A 20,873-nucleotide genomic window follows, 5' to 3' on the forward strand; every position below is an offset into this window, starting at 1 on the left:
TGGCTCAGTGGAAAGAGCCTGGGCTTCGGAGTCAGAGGTCATGAGTTCGACTCCCGGCTCTGCCACCCGTCAGCTGTGTGCCTGTGGGCAAGTCACTTCACTTCTCTGGGCCTCAGTTACCTCATCCGTAAAATGGGGATTAACTGTGAGCCTCACGTGGGACAACCTGATTACCCTGTATCTACCCCAGCGCTTAGACCGGTGCTCTGCACATAGTAAGCGCTTAACGAATATCAACACTATTATTATTATTACTTACTCTACTGTCCCAACCACTGACTACAGTTAGTAAGGAAAATTTCCATCCCATACATAAGATTGATTGACGGGTGTACAAATATTCCTGAAGATGCTCCCTTTTTATCGGCCTTTAGGCACTAATAATAATAATAATAATATTGGCATTTGTTAAGCGCTTACTATGTGCAGAGCACTGTTCTAAGCGCTGGGGTAGACACAGGGGAATCAGGGTGTCCCACGTGGGGCTCACAGTCTTAATCCCCATTTTACAGATGAGGGAACTGAGGCACAGAGAAGTTAAGTGACTCGCCCACAGTCACACAGCCGACAAGTGGCAGAGCTGGGATTCGAACTCATGAGTCCTGACTCCAAAGCCCGTGCACTTTCCACTGAGCACTAATTCAAACACATTCTTTTCTCCTTCTTTAAACGCTTTCTGGGTCGGTCTTTCCCACTCATTTTAAGCTCCTTTGAAGGCACGGACAGTACTCTCCAAAGCACTGAGCAAAGTGCTCTGCATGCAGAAGGACCTCCATAATAATCACGATACCTGTTAAACGCTTACTATGCGCCACACACTGTTCTAAGCACTGGGGGACATACAAGTTAATCAGGTTGGACACACAGTCTTAATCCCCATTTTACAGATGAGACCCAGAGATGTAAAGCGACTTGCCCTGGGTCACACGGCATACATGTGGCGGAGAGAGGATTAGAACCCAGGTCCTTCTGACTCCCAGCCCCATGTTCTATGCACTAAGCCACGCTGCTTCCAGTCGTAAATATTACTGACTGATCGATCCCTCTCTCTTTCCCACTGAGTTTTCAACTAGTCATAGGGAAACACAATTTAAATGTGGATTTCTCCTTTAAAAATGTTGAGTGCCCATGCAAGTAACGAGAAGACAAGAACACAGACCGAAAGTTCACCTTCCACATACAGCTGAGAGTTTAGTCTTGGGCCGCTACGGGAGAATGATTAAGAGGGGCGATAATTAGTTCAAGTGGGATTCAGGGGAAGAAGGCTGAAATGTGAAAACCTGTCGGCCTGGAGTGGTTTGTTATTCACAAAAGGCTAGCTTCACGTGGACAAGCACTCGATCCACAAGAAACGAGTCCGTACCTCCATCCTGAACTTTTTTCGGCTGCCTGTACTCGGAGAGAACCACCTGGCCCTATCAGATGTGCTACTTTCCTGAACGGATGTGCCCAACGGCCATCATATAACAATGACAAGTATCTACCACGTGCCGAGCATTGTTGTAAGCGCCGAGGTGGTTACAAGTTAATCAGGTTGGACACAGTCCCTGTCCCACATGGGGCTCACTCTTAATCCCCATTTTCCAGATGAGGGAACTGAGGCACAGAGACGCGAAGTGACTTGCCCAAGGTCACACAACAGACAAATGGCAGAGCCGGGATTAGAACGCAGGTCCTTCGGACTCCCAGGCCCGCGCTCTACCCACCAGGCCACACTGCTTCTCCTAAGCCCGCCCACGACTGGGCCCTCAAACGGAAAGACAGCGGCCTGGAGAAAGGCCACGGCAATGCTAGCAGACGGTGGGCATCGCTTCTCCAGGACAGATATCGGGAGGGGGTGTGAGCAGAGGGGAATTGGTGAAAGGTGGAAATGGGGCTGTTCTCTGTCCTCGTTTCTGAGATAATCGGCATCTTCTAAGCCCACCCGTTTCAATCCGGCCGGGAGGGGCAGGGTCTAAGAGCCCAAAGCGCCCATTCGGTGGGAGTCCAGCCTGCAGGAGGATTTCAGGGCTCCCGAGCAATGTCCACCTCAGGAAGGCTCCCAGGCAGGTGCGGCCGGGGCCGGCGACTGCTCAAGACCATAGGAAGTGAACCGAGAGGGGCCCTCGTCCGCCTCCCCGACCCCCAGTGTCACCTCTGCCCACATTAGCTGACACCTGAGGGATGCGGAGGCATCAACTGTTGTGGATCCAGGCGTCAGAGACGGGGAGCGGAGAGAAGGTGGGAGGTGACAATTTTGGGAGCGGAAACGGCCGGGCGGCAGTGGGGGGGGGGGGGGGGGGAAGGGGAGCGGGTGGTGCTGACGCGTGGCGGCAAGGGGGACGCGGTGGAGCGGCTCCAGCCGGGACCCTTCCCCTCCTCCCCTTGCACACCCGAGCAAGCTGGGCATTGTGGAAGACGGCCTTGCTGGGCCACCTGCAAGATGTGGCTAGCAGCTGCTAGCCAGGCCCACATCCTGTTGGCCATAGAGGTGGTTAACCATTAATTACCATTAATAATGATGGGGAAGACACAATACAATCACATTGGACACCTCTCCTGTCCCGAATGAGGCTCGGCGTCTAGGAGGGCAAGGGACCGGGCCGTTTAATCCCTTTCACAGAAATGGAAAACTCGTTCAATCGTATTTATTGAGCGCTTACGGTGCGCAAAGCATCATACTAAGCGCTCTGCAGAGTACCATATAACAACAAATGAGGCAGCTGGAAGTCAAGAGACTTGCCCAGTGTCATAAAACAGGCAGGTGGCAGAGGAAGGACAAGAACACACATCTCCTAAAAATAATAATTGGGCCATTTATAAAGCACTTGACTGTGTGCCAAACACTGCACTAAGCACTGGGATAGATGCAAGATAATCGCATCAGCCACAAGACACTCACAGTCCAAGTAAGAGGAGGAACGGGTACTGAGTCCCCCTTTAACAGATGAAGAAATCGATACCCAGGAAAGTTAAGTGACTTGCCCAAGATCACATGGCAGGCAACTGGCAGAGCTGGGATTAGAACCCGGGTCCTCTGACTCGCAGGCCACTCTACTTCTCAGGCATGAGATCACTATGAATTTTGGCTTTAAGGCTGATGCGGAATTAAGGGACATTCTCTTGACGGTGCGCGTCTAAGCAGCGGGGCTCGGTGGAAAGAACCCAGGCTTGGGAGTCAGAGGTCGTGGGTTCTAATCCAGGCTCCGCCCCTTGTCAGCCGTGTGACTTTGAGCCAGTCACTTCACTGGGCCTCAGTTCCCTCATCTGTAAAATGGGGATGAAGACTGTGACCCCACGTGGGACAACCTGATTCCCCTGTGTCTACCCCAGCGCTTAGAACAGTGTTTTGCACATAGCGCTTAAATACCATCATTATTGATAACGTGATATCCGAGACAGAAACAGTCGTGCAACGGGGCACGGTAACGGAACACGCATGTGAACTGCAGCTTCTCTTTTTATGGTGTGCTACCAGTCCTCGACTTGTTGGGAGACTCCCGGCGGGCTCGTTTTATCTCGGAGACGTCCCCACGAGCGAGACGGAGACGACGGGACCTGCTGCTTTTCAAGGGGCCGGAGGGATCCAAACCCATGCCCGCTCACGAACGGGTTACGGAAAATCATGGAAATTCCACTCTGAGCCGGAGTTGCCCACAGTGCTCTGTCAAAGATGCGAGGAGCTAAATGGAGCTATTTTTAGAAAGCCCTGCGATGTACCCATTATTTTTCCATTAACTTGCTCTTTCGGCATTACCATTACAGCGGAGGCTTTAATGACTCCAAGTCCCCTTGTAGATCTTCACGTCTGTTCTTAATACGTCTGGATCCATCTCAGATGGCCGACATTCTCAACCTCGAGGACCGGCAGCACACCATAAAAAGAGAGGGGGCAGAGTGAAGGGAGGAAACGTAGTATCGTGCGACTGGAATTCTATCGGCGTCGTGTTCCCGAACGACACTCCAAAGCACCAGAAAAACAGGAAATCCAACAGCGGTGGATTTTTATTTTTGGCTGTCGGGGGAGGGAGGGCATAATGACCCTCTAAGTTGAAGGTGAACAGAATAGATCGGCCGGAAGGTAATCTCTTAAAATATGGCCTTCGTTTCGATTCGTGGAGTCTGAGCGTCCATGCCTAAATTACCAGGGAGCGGCACCATTTAAGGCCTCGCTGACCGGAGGAGACGAGTTGTCCCTAAAAACCCCACCGGGCAATTTATGCTGCAGATCTAAGAAAGAGATGACGGTCGGCATCGCCGCCGAGGTGTTTATGATGTCTCCATTCGTGATTATCGGTGCCAGCTGAGTCAAGGGCCGGCTTATGCCTCAGCCGGTCTATTTCTGAGCTGGTCTGAGCCATTTCCAACGGCCACCTGAAATTCGACCGATTCCAACGGACCGTGAGCCGGTTGCACCTTCTATTCCTACGATGAAGGCCGGTCAGAGATGGGATGGACTCACTCCAACCCCGCTGCCCCTTTGGAGGCCCGAACGTCCCCCCGGGGAAAACCACAGATGAAACCAGTGGGTCAAAGTGCTAAGCTTTTGGGCCCGTTTTCAGCCAAGGGCGTGACTTTGGGATGTCATCCCTTTAATGCTCTCTTTCTGGTTCAAAATCAGCGACGGCTTCTTAGAGACACCCCGAGAGATGCGTGCTGGGAGAACGGTATGATGACACCATGTTCTGGGATCCGCTAAGACCACAGGAAAAGGCCAACTATCCAGGGTCATTCTAGTGGATGAGCACGGGCGTGGACGCCAGAGGATCTGGATTCTGATCCCAGCCCTCCCACTCTTCCGCCGGGTGACCGTGGGCAACACTTCACTTCCCTGTGCCTCAGTTTCCTCCCCCGTACTAGGGGGAGTCGATACCTGTCTTCCCTTCCCCTAAAACTGAGATCCCCACGTGGGACAGGGACATATCAACTTGTATCTACCCCGGCGCTTAGCACACTGCTTGACCCGTAGTAAGCGCTTCACAAAAGAGCGACCGATCACATTCTGAACCTCATCTGGGTCGGGGACTGTGTCCAACCTGTATCTACCCCAGGGCTTATTATAATGCTTAGGACATAGTAAGCGCTTAACAAATACCACAGTAATAACCGTTAATAGAATTTTAAATCTTGCTTGACTAATTGGGATTTCCAGCCCTGTCCTACTCCTTCGACTGGGAAACCCACCGTGTAATCCAATACTCTTGGAAGAGAACTGCACCCAACCCACCTCCGAAACTCCCAAATAACGAACCTCCCCGCCACCCCCACGCCGAATGTATCTGTTCAGCGTCATTATCCCAAGGCCTTGAGCAAATACTCTTGCACACCATTAAAAAATTTGAACCGTTCAGCTAAAATCGCTTTTGCGGTTTCTTCGCTCAGAGGACGCCCTGCTAATTTTAATCTTGTTTCTTAACCTGATTCGTCACGCTGTGTCTTAACCTTCCACCAGGTCTCTTCGAAATGTTGCCATTTTCCCGAGCTTGGATGAAAACGGGGAAACGGGTGAGGAGACTCTGCCCCGCGGGTTGGCCGTGATTCTCCGCCCACGTGCCCGGCAGTGTGGCGAGGAGGAGGGGCAAGCGTTGGCCCGGTGGTGAGATTGCCATCTTGAGGCTGAGGATCACTTCTCAGATCAATCCATCAATGGTTTTTGTTGAGCCCTTACTGTGTGCAGAGCACTGTACTAAGCACTCAGGAAGATGCAATACAACAGAGTTGGTAGACACACTCCCTGCCCGCAACGAGCTTAAGTGGCAGTGAGAGAGAAGGGGGAGGATGCAGAAATAGAGGGCCCGAAGGGGCAACACTTACAGGAGGACCCTCGGGTGGGAGAGAGGACAGGACACGGCAAAGAGTTTCCCTGGACAGATAAAAGGGCGTCCTGGGCCTTACCCAGGAGGGTAAGCAGCGTGGCTCAGTGGAAAGAGCCCGGGCTTGGGAGTCAGAGGTCAAGGGTTCGAATCCCAGCTCTGCCACTTGTCAGCTGTGTGACTGTGGACAAGTCACTGAACTTCTCTCTGCCTCAGTTACCTCAACTGTAAAATGGGGATGAAGACTGTGAGCCTCACGTGGGACAACCTGATTACCCTGTCTCTCCCCCAGCGCTTAGAAAAGTCCTCGGCACATAGTAAGCGCTTAACAGATATCAACATTATTATTATTATCCACCCCAGCTCTTAGAACAGTGCTCTGCACATAGTAAGCGCTTAACAAATACCAACATTATTACTACCCTTCCCACATTCCAGGAGATGTTGGCGACTCCTGTGCCTTTTCATTGCTACCCAACCTGAGTGGATATCTACTGGATGGCCTCAGAGAGACTCTGCTACACGGCAGAGTCGACAGAACATCGGGGAATCGGAAGGTCATGGGTTCTAATCCCGGCTCCACCACTAGTCTGCTGGCAGGCGTTGGGCAAGTCGCTTCACTTCTCTGGGCCTCAGTTACCTCATCTGTAAAATGGGGATTATGACTGTGAGCCCCATGTGGGACAGGGACTGTGTCCATCCTGATTTCCTTGTATCCGCCCCGGCGCTTACTACAGCGTCTGGAACACAGTAAGCACTTAAAAGATACCATACGCACATTAAATTTCAGAGCAGATTTCTGCAGAGAAACAGCAGGGCCTACCTGAAAGAGCACAGGCCTGGGAGCCAGAGGAGCTGGGTTCTAATCCTGGCTCCGCCAAGTGACCTCGGGCAAGTCACTTCTCTGGGCCTCGATCGATCGTATTTATTGAGCGCTTACTGTGTGCAGAGCACTGTACTAAGCCCTTGAGAGAGTACTATGTAAGGGCATTGGTAGACCTGTTCTTTGCCCACAGTGAGCTTAAAGTCTGGAAGGGGCATTCCTCAACTGCATTCGGGGATTCAATACCTGTTCTCCCCCTTACTTAGACTGCGAGCCCCATGAGGGACAGGGACTGTGTCTGACTTGAATTATCTTCTACCCCAGCACTTTGAACAGTGTTTGTCACATAGTGTTTAACAAGTAACTGCCCCCCGCCCACCCCGCTCCACACAAATATATATATAGATACAAGATGGTGGCCATTATAAGTCCTTACGATGCATTACAGACCGATCTTCTCAATCTTTGATGTATTTTCACTTGCCCACTCTTTTTTTTTTTTTTTTGCTTTATCTACTCTAACTTACAAGTGGCTACCAAGAAGGGGGTCAGAAGGACACACACAGACGACGAACCTCGCCAGAGTCTCCGACTTCCATTGGCTAAACCGTCTTTCTTTGGGGCTGAAAACCCTGAACATGGAACAGAACTGGATCTCAGTCTCCCGCAAACCTTCCTGCCACGCCCTGGAAATTTTGGAGAGACGCTGTTCGGCAAGCAACCTGGCAGTTCGGAAACCGCCCGGCTCAGCGGGGAGGGAGTCAACGTTAAACCAACAGTCGGTCTACACCGGAAATGCCTGTACCCGCCTATACTATCGCGGCTCCCTGTTTTTCCATCGTCACCCTTAAGGCGCAAAGCGTAGCCGACTCCCTCTTCCAGGCGTCGGGAACGTGGGGTCTGATCGGGAACGACACCTTACCGTTGTCCAGCGCTGGACAGGAGGGAATCTTCTAGCAATTAGGAGGGTCCCGACCGTATGAAAGCCGTGGCGTAATGCCCACCCTCCTCCCCCCCGTTGCCAGAGACACCTGGCTCTTTGCCGGGCAGGGCTCTCCTGGCCAGCTGGAAACGGTGATGACTCCCGCGAAGAACCGAGTGTGCTCTAAGGAAAGCTAGAAGGTTGTACAGTTAACTCCCGGGGTGTGACTCTAAACCATACAACCTACTACCTCAACCCGGATGCACACGGCTTCCAGAGACGACCCGGAGAGTCTTCTTCCAGTCTTCGGCCAGCCGCCTCCAAAATGGCGCCTCCCGTGTCAGAGGGCTCCTTGCTGGGGTGGGGGTGTCCAGTCTCGGAACGCCCTGGGATGCGGACCAATCTCCGGCACCCGTGAACCCCAGATCGCTTCATCGGGTTTCCCTCCCGCCAGAGTCCGAGTTGGAATTGTTTCCTTGGGGGGGGGGGGGGTTGGCTCGGATAGGCCCGGGGAAAACCCGCCTGATCCCCACCGTCTCCCCCCAACTGTCGTTCTGAAAGCTTTCCTCAGGTCGCCGATCGCTGCTTTCAAGCCAACAGACGGCGTTCTTCTGGCGACAGGGTGACCCACGTGACCTGGACGTGCCCTGGTGGCTTTGAGAAGCCGGGTTACACTTTTTCTCAATCCCTCCACCCCACGCCAAAAAAAAAAAAATACGTGATAAACCAATGAAATCGGGCCCGTTCAATGGACGTTCAACGGAAAGCACAACGTGCCTTCCACGGCAGCTCACTCGAGTGACTGAGAAGTAAAATGGCTCCGGCTCAGGACGGGCATGACGAGCTAAGCCAAAGGGGAAAATTATCCTTTAGAGCAGATGTCCTTCTGAATGGGTCAGAGCACCATCTCTCCAACAACTGGAAGCATAACTTTTTGTCCGATTACCACACTGACACAGACCCAGAGAGGCGAGCTTGTGTATTTCACTTCACCACAAGATCGGATCTACGGGTTTATGCCAACTGGCATTATCACACGGTCTCTCCCAGCTGACATCAAGCGCAGAACTGACGGCAAGCCATCGGGAACGTTTTCTCAACGACGACAGGCCCGGATCGAAGGTGTTGGGTTAGGCGGTTAAAAAGATGGGCGCCACTCGGTCCGAGATGAAAACGTTCAATGGAAAGGCCCCCGCGGCGGCTTTTTGCATTCGAATTTATCGACAGACCGTGCCCCTCTCATCACAGACATCAAATAAAGAGGAAGGTATTTATCACGCCCCAGCATATAATTTTGCAGCGTATAATCCCTCCGATTAACATTCAACCTGTCAACAGGTGTGATACCGGAAAAATTCTAATTGTCTGACAGTCTTAAAATACTGATAGATTAAAACAAGTCGAAACATAAACCAGCGACATCATTTCAGGAACATTTTCTAGCAGCAGGGTGATTTTCTACGCAATTACTTGGCTTCCTAAGCAAACCGCTCGGGCAAATTTGGTCTGACTAGGCACAACTTTAAACTGCATTCCTATTCTTTGAATGTCTGATGTACATTAAAGGGCAAAAAGGAAGAAAAAAAAAGAGATTCCAATATTTTTGAAAAGCTCCAGTGACTTTTGGAATGTTTTGGCTCATGTCCACATTGCTGGGGTTCTTTAGGAAAAGCGCTGTGATGTTCTTGAACTTTTCAAATTCTTTCTTTGTTCCCATTCTATGATTTAAAAATTCAGCCACCACGCCCTCGAAAGTGACAAAAGTAGGTAAAAAAAGTTCTCTAATTCACCCTGCAAATAAAGACGCCAACCTACAAGGAGAAGCAGGCAATTCAAGGGTGTCGGAGACCCGCAAAATACTTGGGCCCTCGTTTTTCTTCCCCGAATTTTTAGAAATTACGATATAGTTTGCCAACATTCCGTTCTCTGATATGCGAGCACGTTAAAGGTATGGATCATTTCAGAAAGCAGCATAGTGCAGATTTCATTTCACACAAGCGTGTGTGTGCGTGTGTGTATGCGTGCGTGCACACCCGAAACGGGCACTGTTCTAACAACGTAATTTCAGGCAGTCGCCAAAGCCGCCAGGATCCCGCTATTCCCAACTGAAAGAACAAAAATATCCAAACCAGCAAATCGGGGCAGATAAATGTGTAAGAGAGCTCCATTCTGTAAACAGGAAAGAAATCCCGCCGCTGGACATATTTTTAACACCGGGACTGAAAGAAAACGGACGATAGCAAAGTGGACGATTTAATTACCTGAAGGGATTTCCGCTTTGAATCGGTTCCTTTCCTTTCCATATTCATGTCAGGGTTCTTTTTCCTCCTAAAACAACCAAGAACAAGAAACATGAGACAACTTTGAGCCTGAATAGAGCCTCTGGGGTGCGGGTGAGCGTGAGGTGAGAGATCGGGGTGCTCCAGAGGTAGGAAAAAAGGAGATGACCATTTGGAAGTGAATCCTGAAAAAGAAGCTCTTTCTTGAGGCCTAGGTGGAAAACCGAGAGGCAGCACAAACCCTCTAGCTGACTGGAATTCGGTGCTTCAGGCATTCATTCATTTTGGGTTGGGGGCCCTGGGGGGCGGTTAATCACGGGACAGAACGGACAGCGCGAGGAAGTCTGCCTGCTAGAAGCAGCCCGCCTTGCATAACGAAGCAGAAAAACTAGAGAGGGGTTTCGTCTGCCAGGGAGCCCACGGTTAAGAAAAGTTTCATTCAACTTGTCTCGGAAAAAACCACGACGGGGAAACGTGTCGACCCCAAAGTTTCGACTGATCTCTGGAGACTGAAAACTAATGCACTGGGCAGGTGTACGTTTAGGCGCTCCACGGAGGATAGTTGCGATACCGATGTTGTTTGGCAATAATTCCCGAAAAATGTCCCGGAAGGCAAACGGAAGCCTTTGCTCTCAGTTCGGTTCGAACGAACAATCACTCATAAATAGAATATGAGCACTTGAGTGATTTCCCACAATTCCTTGAATCAGAATCAATCATCCGATCGATAAGCTTTATTACGACTTTCACTATCAAACCCGTTTAAAAGAAGTGAGCTGAGTTAAATGTCGTGCTACAAACCTCTCAGTGTGCTGGCAAAGTTTTTTTTTTAAAAAAACTCTTTTAGGTAAAAGTCAACTAGTCATCACCATTTCATAATTCAGAAACCTCAGTTTTTTAGGAAATCCCAGTGCATATTTCCCAAGTCTTTTCTGCCTAGGCTATGTCGGAACAACAGAAGCCACGCTACGCGTTAGGACGTAGACTCACCCACCTATATAAAACATACGCACGCACAGTCCAGGCAGGAGAAAAGATAGCAAATCAACATATATACACACACGCATATATATATATATATATATATATGTAAAGTCATTCTGGCTAAACCTTCCACAGTGGGCCAACTGGAATTAGTTTTGTAACAAATTGGTCAAATTGCCTAGCGATTTATTTTCACAGCAGACAACATGATGAAAAAGCAATTGATCTGCTGAGGCAGCACTTTACTTTATACTTAGAGTAAGTTGGTCTGCGCCTTTCACGGAAAATCCTCGCCGGACATTTTCGGCACTGCCTCCAAGTCGGTCAGGGTGAGCCCTTCCTTACTGAACACCTTTAAAATGAGACGCAGTAAAAGATCCTCACAGAGCAGTTTGCTGCACGCAAGTCTCGAGAGCTTGTGCCTTTTATCACTGTCCTTGTTACCCCGAATTCTTTGTCCATTCCTTAAATACAATTTTCAAGGCACGCCAACGGGGAACTGAAATACTCCACACACGGTACTGGACACACAAAACTATTCTTTTAATTCTTTTTTTTTTTTTGGTACTGTGAGTTGAAGAAGTTTGTTTCTTGAGGAATCGAAAATACGAGTCACATGCTACAAATTAAAAAAAAAGAAAAGATTTTTACTCTCCTCAGCAGCCCTCCCCAGATACCCTCGTTTCTTACAGCTATCCAAGCGAATACTGAACGTCAGAGAGCACGGACAATCGTTACTGCCTTTGCCCAACTTCAGGTCCAAGCTAGATCGAAAAATGGATCAGATCCTCCGGGTCGACGCGACTTTCAGACTCTCCCTCCCAATCCCTTTCACATCAGGATCCGAGCAACTGAACTAAAAGTCAAAAGTTAGCAAAAGAAAATCGTCAAGATCTGCTAAATACGGTCTACGGAACAGACAGGGGGTTCTATTAGGCAAAGCAGGTTTCGAAAGGAGAGGGGAAAAAATAAGAAAATAAATTATACCTGATATGAAAGGTGCATTTTCACCCAGTGCAAAGTATGGATATTTATGCGATACATATATTAAAAAATAAAAGTCACTGTGTCTCATTTAGTTGTGTTGTTTAAAGATTTTAGTGCATCTTGATGTCTGTGGCTTAATGTGCCAGTCAAAAAAAAACAAAAAAAGGTTGCGCAGGAGAGTTACTTTTTTTCCCCCAGCACTCTCGAATGTAGGACAAAGTCAGATTTGTTTCTTCGGAGGCTCCTGTTATTTCTCAGAACGGACAGGACCGGGATGCCTGCCTCCGCTTTCCTTCTTCTCGGAATTCCAGGCACAGAGCACTGCGCAAAAGCTGCACCAATCCTTGCCGCAACTTCCAGCCCAGCGGTGGAAGGTGGGAGAGACCAGAAAATCCATCTCGCCTGTGCTGATTTTACAAATGGAGTTTGCACGGCTCTGCCAGATCCGAGGAGTGGGGAGGGATGGCGGGGGCCGGGGGAGGAGGGAGGGCGGAGAGAACGGGAGGTGACGAGGCAAGATGCCAACGCCTTGACCGGACTGCAGCAGTGAGCTCAGAGGCAAGACTCTCGCCCGGTCGCCCAGTTCAGACGCCTGAACCTCAGGGACCGGAGAAACTTTTCTTCTTCCAGTGTCGAAGAGGGTGGCCGACCGCCCCGGGAAACCAGCTGTGAAGAAAAACAAAACAAAAAGTCCCCCTCTACCATCAGGCCCGAAAAGGGGTGGGGGCAAAAAATAACTTCACCGTGCCGGTCTGAGATTCGCTTATGCGACCTGAATATTCTGTTTATATTTCCTTTTTTCTGTTTAGAGATAAGAAGCAGGATTTATCAGGCATGAAAAGGACAGCCTCCTGGTGCCCTGCCAAAGGAGCCAGAAGAAAGGCAAAGTTGTGCCTCAGAACCCAATCGCTCGCTGCGTCTGGCTAGAGTCAAGCGTGAAAGATCCACCATTTTTCGAGCCGGGTAAGAAAAGCTGAGCGGGGAGGGGGCCGCCGGGGGAAGCGGGGAGTCGCCGCTGGCACCGTCACAAAACCTCCGTCAGGTCGCCCGAGAGAGAATGCCAAATGTGGAGTTCCTTCCCGCAAACCGTTCCTGCTGATCCTGCGAAGGCGGCTATTGTCTCTCGTTCAGACCCAAAGTTCAACCCCCTCTTCATTGAATTAGCTGGAAAAAAAAAAAACGCATCACCTTTGGGGGCTGGGAGTCATGGAAACGCCTACCTGGCAGGCTGCCCGCTTCTGCTGCCCATCAACCAGAGATGGGATTGTGCTGCCTAATGCAATGACGACTCGGAATTTGAAGCCTCGTCCAAAGTGAATTTGATTCTTCGCGATGCCGCTTTCATTTGCGCGGCGGACTCTGGCTTCTTGTCGTTGGAGACGGGGTGGGTGGGTGGATGGGGGGGTTGGGGGCGGGAGGGGGGGAAGAAAGCACAAAACCACCCTTTCGACTACATGTAGCAATTAAAGGTCTGAACATGCCTACTCGGCAACTTCATCTCAGAACACACCCAAACGGTTTCGCCAACGAAAAGACGTAGCAGAGAGCAAGCTAGTTTTCGGACTTAAAGGCACACTCCCTCTCGTCGTCCCCTTCTTCGTCCCCCCGATGACTCCCTGCGGCTCCAGGAGACATCTTTCCGGATGCGGTTGCCCCTTTCTCTCTCCCTCCTTCCCACGTCCAAACCCCTCTCCCGGGTTTTCGTTTCTTCCCGATCTAATCTGGCACGCATTACGTCCTGGATGTGCCCGGCGCTACTCTCTGCCAACAGTAGGCACGCATTACCCGTTGCGATTTTCCTGGAAGCAGCCGCCTCCGAAAGCGAGCCAGTCGGGATTTGAGGCATACGAGACCCTGCTCCGACGTCCCACCATAATCCCCCGCCGGTGGCTCCGACAGCTAGCTGGCATTCCGCTCTGCAGAGAGCGACACATCCGAGCGGTAGCTCTCTGTTCCTTCCTCACAGGATCCCGTCTACCCGGTGCCAGGGAGGCATCTTGAAAGCGGCGGAGACAGGCCATTCACGAGATTACTTAATCCGGAGTAAAATGCCAAGCGAATTCCCAAGGATGACACATTTCTCTTCCAGGAACTGATGTTGTAATGAAGGAATTCACATCGTTTTGGAATGAAACCGCCATTAATTAATTAACAGAGAAGTAAGCTTCCTTCGGGCCAGAGACATCTTTTTTTGAACGGCACCTCTTCGGGCTTAAATGTAACATTTTCCTCGAAAATCAAAGGATCAGAAGTGGGAAAGCTCGATGAATAGTGAAACGACAGGAACGTAAGGCCAAGGATCACTCCGAGAGCCCCATCTTCCAGAGGCAACACCTCCATCTCTACTTTGCAATTAGCCGTGGTCCACTTCGATTCCAACCTCCACTTGTTCGTGTAATAGAGCACTGGAGCGGTCCACGAAATCCTTCAAAGCGGACCCTGCTTCTTCCCCCAACTCTACCGAGAATCCGCCGGCAAACTGAACAAACTCCTTTAATGGGCAGCCAGGAAAGTCGCCGAAAACCTGGATTCCATCCTCAGAAGGCACAAGATTGCTCCTTTAGCAGTCCCATCTTTAGCTCCGGAAGCAAACACAACTAAATTCCCCAAGGGACGAGAAGAGGGTTTCCTTCGGCCAAATGGCATAAAGTGGATGAAAGAGATTTATGGCTTTCCCTCTAGATTTGTACTTCTATTGGCACATATACAAACGGCCTTTCAACTTTCTATTTAATGATCATATTCTCAAACTGCTCTCTGTCCCCTCTTTTAATATAAATCCAATTTTCAGATGAGACTGGAAAAGGAGGCAATCTTCCCTTGGTTAATCCTTGGTTAAATGCCTGGGACTCCAATTTATTGTCACACCTGACACTAGGAAACCTCTGGGGAATAGCAATAATGATAACCGTAGTATGCGTTAGGCGCTTACTATATGCCAAGCACTGTACTAACCGCTGGAATAGATACAAGACAACCAGGTCTCACGTGAGGCTTGCAGTTTAAGAAGGAGGGAGAACAGATAGTGAATCCAGTTGCAGAGGAGAGAACTGAGGCACAGAGAAGTGAGGTGTCTTGCCCAAGGTCACACGGAAAGAAAGTGATGGAGATGGGATTAGAATCCAAGCATCCGATTCCCGGGCCTGGGTTCTCCCCAGTAGGCCACACTATTTCCCAAAGTGGACAAAAGTAGACAAAAGGGGAAGACGGTTCTTGGTGGAAAGGTAACACCCACTCCTGTTCCTCGTTATGGAATGCAGAGATTCTACTTCGGGTTTCTTGTCACCGTGCCCTTTGTGGGCCAGAATCGTGACTACCAACTCTATTAGCTGGGCAGTTAGCTTAGTACCGTGCTCTGCATTTAGTAAGCGCTCAATTCATACCATTGTTGGCCTGTGATTTTTTTTCTTCCTCTTTGTTTCTAACCCCGGCTCTGCCACTTGTCTGCAGTGTGACCTTGAGCAAGTCATTTCACTGGGCCTCAGTTACCTCATCTGTAAAATGGGGATTAAGATCGTGAGCCCCATGTGGGACGGGGGCTACGTCCAACCTGAGTTGCTTGTATCCACCCCAGCGCTTGCTCTGCCCCCAGCTTTCCATCCCTCACCAACTGTGCGGCGAGTGCCTAAATGACATCTTGAATTTGGCAGTGACTAACACTTCCAACCGAGCCTTTCGGACGGCTCTTACTTGAATGAATTTCACGTTTCCTATTTGGTTTCTTCACACCCTAAACCCTCCCTGAACCGGAAGATCCAGAATTCAGACCCGCAGGGCCGCCAATTTTTGGCTTTTATTGAAAAAGGAAATCAGTTAAGATTGAACAAGGGGCCGAGTCGCTAGACTGGAACCCTTTTCCTTTGGCCTCGGAACACGTCTATGCTGTCAGTACTGGTGACAGGTGAAGCTGTTTTGGCCCTTTAGGGTAGTCTTGATCCCCCAGAAGAGTTGGGACAGAAGGGGAAAGGGGGTCCTGCAGGAATGCTTAGTACAATGCTCTGCACATAGTAAGCGCTCAGTACATACTATTGAATTAATTAATTTCCCATAGTGAATGCTGACAAACTCCTCCGGATGGTAAGAAACGCTCTGAAAAGTGAAACGGGACAAGTGGGCAAAACATCGATCCGTCCGGGACGCAATTTCTTTTAAAGATTGCTGTCATCTGAGTCTTGGCCAGGAAGGTGACTTGCTGCACCAAGGAAGGATATTAGACGATAGGAAAGGAGGAATTTAGGATATTATCTGTGAACGGCTAAAGGACAATATGGCTGCCCTGGCCCTCCACATCTCCAGGAGACCAGTGCTCCATTCTGAATATTGTCAGGGTGACCAAAGGTAACCATTTGGCTGGGATGGTCTTCTATTTCAACCTGGCACCAGGGCTACATAAGACTCGTGTGCGTGCGTGTGCGCGCGCTTTAATCTGGAAATTTGTTATTCTGAGTGACTCTGCTTAGCTGAAATAAACCAACAAAAAAAATGCAAATGTCCTCAAAAGTGAATCGAGGTACCGGTGACAATAATGTTGGTATTTGTTAAGCGCTTACTATGTGGCAAGCGCTGTTCTAAGCGACGGGGTAGATACGAGGTAATCAGGTTGCCCCACGTAGGGCTCACACTCTTCATCCCCATTTTACAGATGAGGTAGCCGAGGCACAGAGAAGTGATTTGCCCAAAGAGGTGACAGGCGGCAGAGCCGGGATTCGAACCCCTGACCTCTGACTCCCAAGCCCGGGCTCTTGCCACTAAGCCCAAAATGGTTTGAAGGAACAAGGACAATATGAACAAGTCCTCTTGACCAAGCTGTGGAATGAATCCACATTCTGCTGGAAAGGCTTGGACTGGGCTGGCTCTAAAGAAGGGGTTGCCCTGTGGGCCCGACTGGATTTCCCAAGCCGGAAATGGAACGCCAGAGAAAAATGGCCCTCAGGCGCCTGAGGGAAAGGAGCCTTCGCTTTCCAAAAGCCACTTCTCCCTCGAGAGCGGCGCGGGCGGGAGCGGGAAGCCGAGGACCTTTGCAGTCAGTCAGTCCGTCAAATGGTGGTGCTTCCCGAGGGCCACCTAAGTCCTGGGCACTTGGAAAAGTGCAACAGATGCGGGAGTTTACTGCCCGACGAGAAAGACATGCATACAAAATGATTTACAATTAGCGGGAGCGGTCCTTAGAGCTAGGATCAGAAAGCTAGAGTGAATAAACCAGGCCTGTAGGGCTGGGAAGAGGGAAAACGTGTCTATCAGCTCTATAGTATTGTTCTCTTCCAAGTGCCTGGGACAGTGAGTGCTCAGTAAATACCACTGACGGATTTATTGACTGACTGGGAAAAGATCCGCCCCCTGAAGTGTGAATGGAAAAAACAGTTTGTCAAAGAGTAAAATACTTCACTGCAAATTCCTCAAATCCAGTTGTGTCCTGTGCGCTGTTCTCTTTGCCTGACCCTTTAGGTGTCAGACTCCTCATTTCTCTCCTGGGTTCCCTTTGGATTTTTTAAAATACCGAGACCAGATCCACGTCTTTCTCCCAGCCAGGCATCTGGGATGTGGATCCGATACTCGCGTTAGGTCAGGGGAAGAGCAGTGTGGCCTAGTTAGTAGAGCCTGGGCCCGAGAGTCAGAAGAATCTGAGTTCTAAGACTTGGTCCACCAGTTGTCCTCTGTGGGACTTTGGGCAAGTCACTTCACTTCTCTGTGCCTCTGTAAAATGTGGGCTAAGATTGCAAGCCCCAGCTGGGACATAGGCCATATCCCACCTGATAAACTTGTATCTACAGCACTGCTTGGTTCAGTGCCTGGCACATAGTAAGTGCTGAACAAATACCATAAATGAAAGAGGAAGGGGGGTGTGGCTGGCTTGGAAGACGATCTCCAGAAAACCCCGCAGAGCTGTTCCTCGGGGCAGATGAAGCAGAGAATAAAATATGATTTTTGAAGTTGGCTACTGGCAACCCATCTTCCTGTGTTAGGGAACCCTCCAAGTCACCTAGACCCAACAGCATCCATCGAGGGTGGAGACTGGGGATCTTGCTCCAGTCCACCAAGGGCTTGGTCAAGGATGTCACCTTCAGTGGGCGCTCAGTACAGCCACCCGTTGACTTTAGTAAGGGGGAATTCAAAGTCTCTTCCCACTTTCAAAAATGCTGAATGAATCACCCCCCACTTCCCCGCTGTGAGACTTCGAGCCAGTCACGTCACTTCTCTCCGTCTCAGTTCCTTCATCGGTAAAATGGGGATTCCGACCGTGAGGTGGGACAGGGACTGTACCCAACCTGACTCGCTCGTATCCATCCCGGCACTCAGCGCAGCGCTTGGCGCATCGTAAGCCCGTAACGAATACCACAATCATTATCATCATTCACTGAAAAGTCTCTCCATTTGGTAAGGCACCCGGGTCGTGCAGCGCAGCAGCCGGGAAACTCCTCCAGGACTAACTAAAAATAGAAGAAAAGATCTCGGACTCAACGTCGTCGTTACGAGCACATCCGTCCCCAGAGCCAACGGCTCCCTCCTCGGATTCGAACTTGACTGGGACAAGCTCTGACTCATTAGGTCTTAGGAGCTCCCCGCTTTCTCCCCTCCGTTGGCCCGAGCTGGGTGGTTAAGTGCTTTGAGCATTAGGCCTGCAGTAACTAGACTTCTTGGAACCAGAGAGGAAAATCTGTCACCTTTCCAGAAGAGATAAATCTGAGTACCACGTAGCCGGCTGAGTGCGGGGCCTTTTGATGAGGGCGTAGAAAACAAATGGCCCTTTTATTCCTCTTAGACACTTAAGCTCTCCCAGAACTCTCTGGAAAGAGAAAGAACGAGCCAAATGGTTACGCCAGTCCGGCTTCTCGCTGGGACTCGGCAGAAAGAGGAGCAACCCGGCATCCCGCCGACTGAACCACATCGAGCGGGCCGTGGGTGAAACCAGGTAGCGGGTCGCCCCGGGCTTGGCGTTCGGATTTGGTCCGGGGCCCGTCTGGGTGGAAAACAATCGGTGGCGTTCTCCTTGCCTGGGAGAGATTGAAAGTGACCACGTACCACGAGTTTGGGCTGGAAAACGTGGGAAGGGCCAGGCAGATGGTTTGGACAGGCGGAGATTTTGCCACTTGAAAGGAGAGGAGACACTATTAAAGCTAATTTATCTTTCCAATTATTTGGTTTCATCTGTTGTTGTCCACGGCCAGGCAGGCTAGTCTCAGCACCCTTTTGTCTAACGACCTGGAGTTTTTTAAGAAGCGCTGGAGAAGGGAGGGAGAGAGGGGAAGAGTGGAGACACAGAGGGATAAAACCCAGTCGCGTGCAGGGTCTTCCATTCTTTACAGCCCAAAATGGATGGGTCTCTCAGCCAAGCATGGACAGAGCACAGTCTAGGTTGGGTAGAGACATCCGGTCTCTTAAAAGGACCAAGAGCAGATGGGGTTTGGTGCAAGGACCCGTTAAGCCGGGCATCTCCCAGGTAGCGTGGGATGCATGGTCAGTTTTGGCTTCATCTACCCCATCTGCAGGACAGTGTAGCAGAATGCTCTTTTATGGGACTTTCTTTCCACCGGGAAGTCGGAGGGGGGGGGGTGGAGTGAAGGAGGTGCAGCGTGGCTAGAGCACGGGTCCGGGAGTCAGAAGGACCTGGGTCCTAATCCTGACTCCACCACTTGTCTGCTGTGTGACCCCGGGGAACTAATTTCACTTCTCCGGGCCTCAGGTCCCTCATCTATAAAATGGGGATGAAGACCGTGAGTCCCATGTGGGGCAGGGACTGTGTCCAACCCCCTTTGGTCGTAACACCCTCGTCGCTTATTACAGTGCCTGGTACACAGTAAGCATTTAACATTATTAATATTGTCATCATCACCACCCTCACCCCTCCGGCTTCCTGCCCCTTTCTTGGGTATGCTCTCAGTTACTTCCTTCACTAGGGTCCCCTTTAAAGACACATTTAGGGCCCGGCTCTCTCCTCCGATCTACCCCGCTCCCCTCTGAAATCCTACAGAATTTTGACATCAGCTGCAACAGCCGGCAGCCTCCCTGTTAAGCTGTGGCTCACCCGAGACCCTGCCATCTTCCAGGTCTGCATGTCTTCCGCGCGTGTGATGACAGACTCGCCTTAGAAGGGGTGTGGTGGAACTAGAAGTGGGCAGAATTAGCACAACCCACAGATTACTCTGACGCCGACGCCTGTAGCCGATTTGCTCGAACATAATGGGTTCCAGATCCGCGGCGTTCCAGGCTCCGCCTCGGACGGGTGGCCCGTGCCTGGGGCTAGAGCAGCTCTTGCTTATCTGTGAGCGGGGAGTCATGACCCCCGTCTCCCACGGGGTCAGGAGAGGGCTGGGGGAGGGAGAGCTACTAAAATGGCTGTCTCTGTCCTGCCGTGGCACGTGCAATCCCTATCCGTTTTGGCTGGAGCACCGGGAGGGAAAAAGGGAATGTTCCATTGACAACGAGATCCAGACCACCATCTCAGAGACGCTGCAACGTGCCTTGCCTCCCGTGTGACCTTGGACAGGTCTCTTCACCTCTCTGGGTGCCGTTCTGTCATCTATCAGAGGGGGGTTAAAGACCTGTCCTCCCTCCCCCTAAGACTCAGAGCCCTATAAGGGACAGGGACACATCTGGCCTGGCTGCCTCGGATCTACTCGAGTGCTTAGCAAAGTGTTGAGCACTTAGTAAGCGCCAGACAAATGTCAGCCTGACTATTGCCTTTATTAAACCCTGCATTGTAAGAGAACTGGGTGGACACTGAGAAGGTCTTCCCTTTCCTCTGGTTCAGCTCAAACCCCAACCGTGCTCTTTGACTCCTTCCTTTCCCACCTAACAGCTAAGCTGTGTCCGGTGAGAGATCCAAGTAGTTTCCCAGTTCCACGTGCAAACCCAGAGCAGCCACCACCACCCCTGCCGCCCCAACACACTCCCCCGCCATACGAGATAGGAAAGTAACTCCAAGCACCCCCTCACCAGACCCAGACAAGTCCAAGTTCCTGGCACTGGATGCTTCTGCACCTGCGACAGGACCGGTTTGGACTGGAATTGAAGCCGTCTCACTGTGAGGTGAGGTTTAACCGAGGGGAGAGGGGGAGGGAGGCAGAGTCACCACCTCTGGATCTCAT

General features: G+C 50.7%; 2 long non-coding RNA genes and 2 other non-coding genes across 4 annotated transcripts in view; all 4 read right to left on the reverse strand.

Annotated features, from left to right (window-relative positions):
* The window catches only part of LOC120638911, a 30,888-nt gene extending 22,891 nt beyond the window's left edge, over positions 1–7,997 (reverse strand). Inside the window, exon 1 of the long non-coding RNA XR_005660953.1 lies at positions 7,788–7,997. This is a non-coding gene — a long non-coding RNA (uncharacterized LOC120638911). The remainder of the gene's footprint in view (positions 1–7,787) is intronic.
* The window catches only part of LOC120638910, a 338,450-nt gene that overhangs the window by 125,700 nt on the left and 191,877 nt on the right, over positions 1–20,873 (reverse strand). Inside the window, exon 7 of the long non-coding RNA XR_005660952.1 lies at positions 9,799–9,865. This is a non-coding gene — a long non-coding RNA (uncharacterized LOC120638910). The remainder of the gene's footprint in view (positions 1–9,798; positions 9,866–20,873) is intronic.
* Positions 7,725–7,791, reverse strand: MIRLET7C-1 (microRNA let-7c-1). Its single transcript, NR_127387.1, has one exon. It is a non-coding gene; the product is annotated as a microRNA let-7c-1 (primary transcript).
* On the reverse strand, positions 8,474–8,575 carry MIR99 (microRNA mir-99). Its single transcript, NR_036429.1, has one exon. It is a non-coding gene; the product is annotated as a microRNA mir-99 (primary transcript).

Source organism: Ornithorhynchus anatinus, chromosome 17, assembly GCF_004115215.2.
Source record: "Ornithorhynchus anatinus isolate Pmale09 chromosome 17, mOrnAna1.pri.v4, whole genome shotgun sequence".
Classification (NCBI taxonomy): Eukaryota; Metazoa; Chordata; class Mammalia; order Monotremata; family Ornithorhynchidae; genus Ornithorhynchus; species Ornithorhynchus anatinus.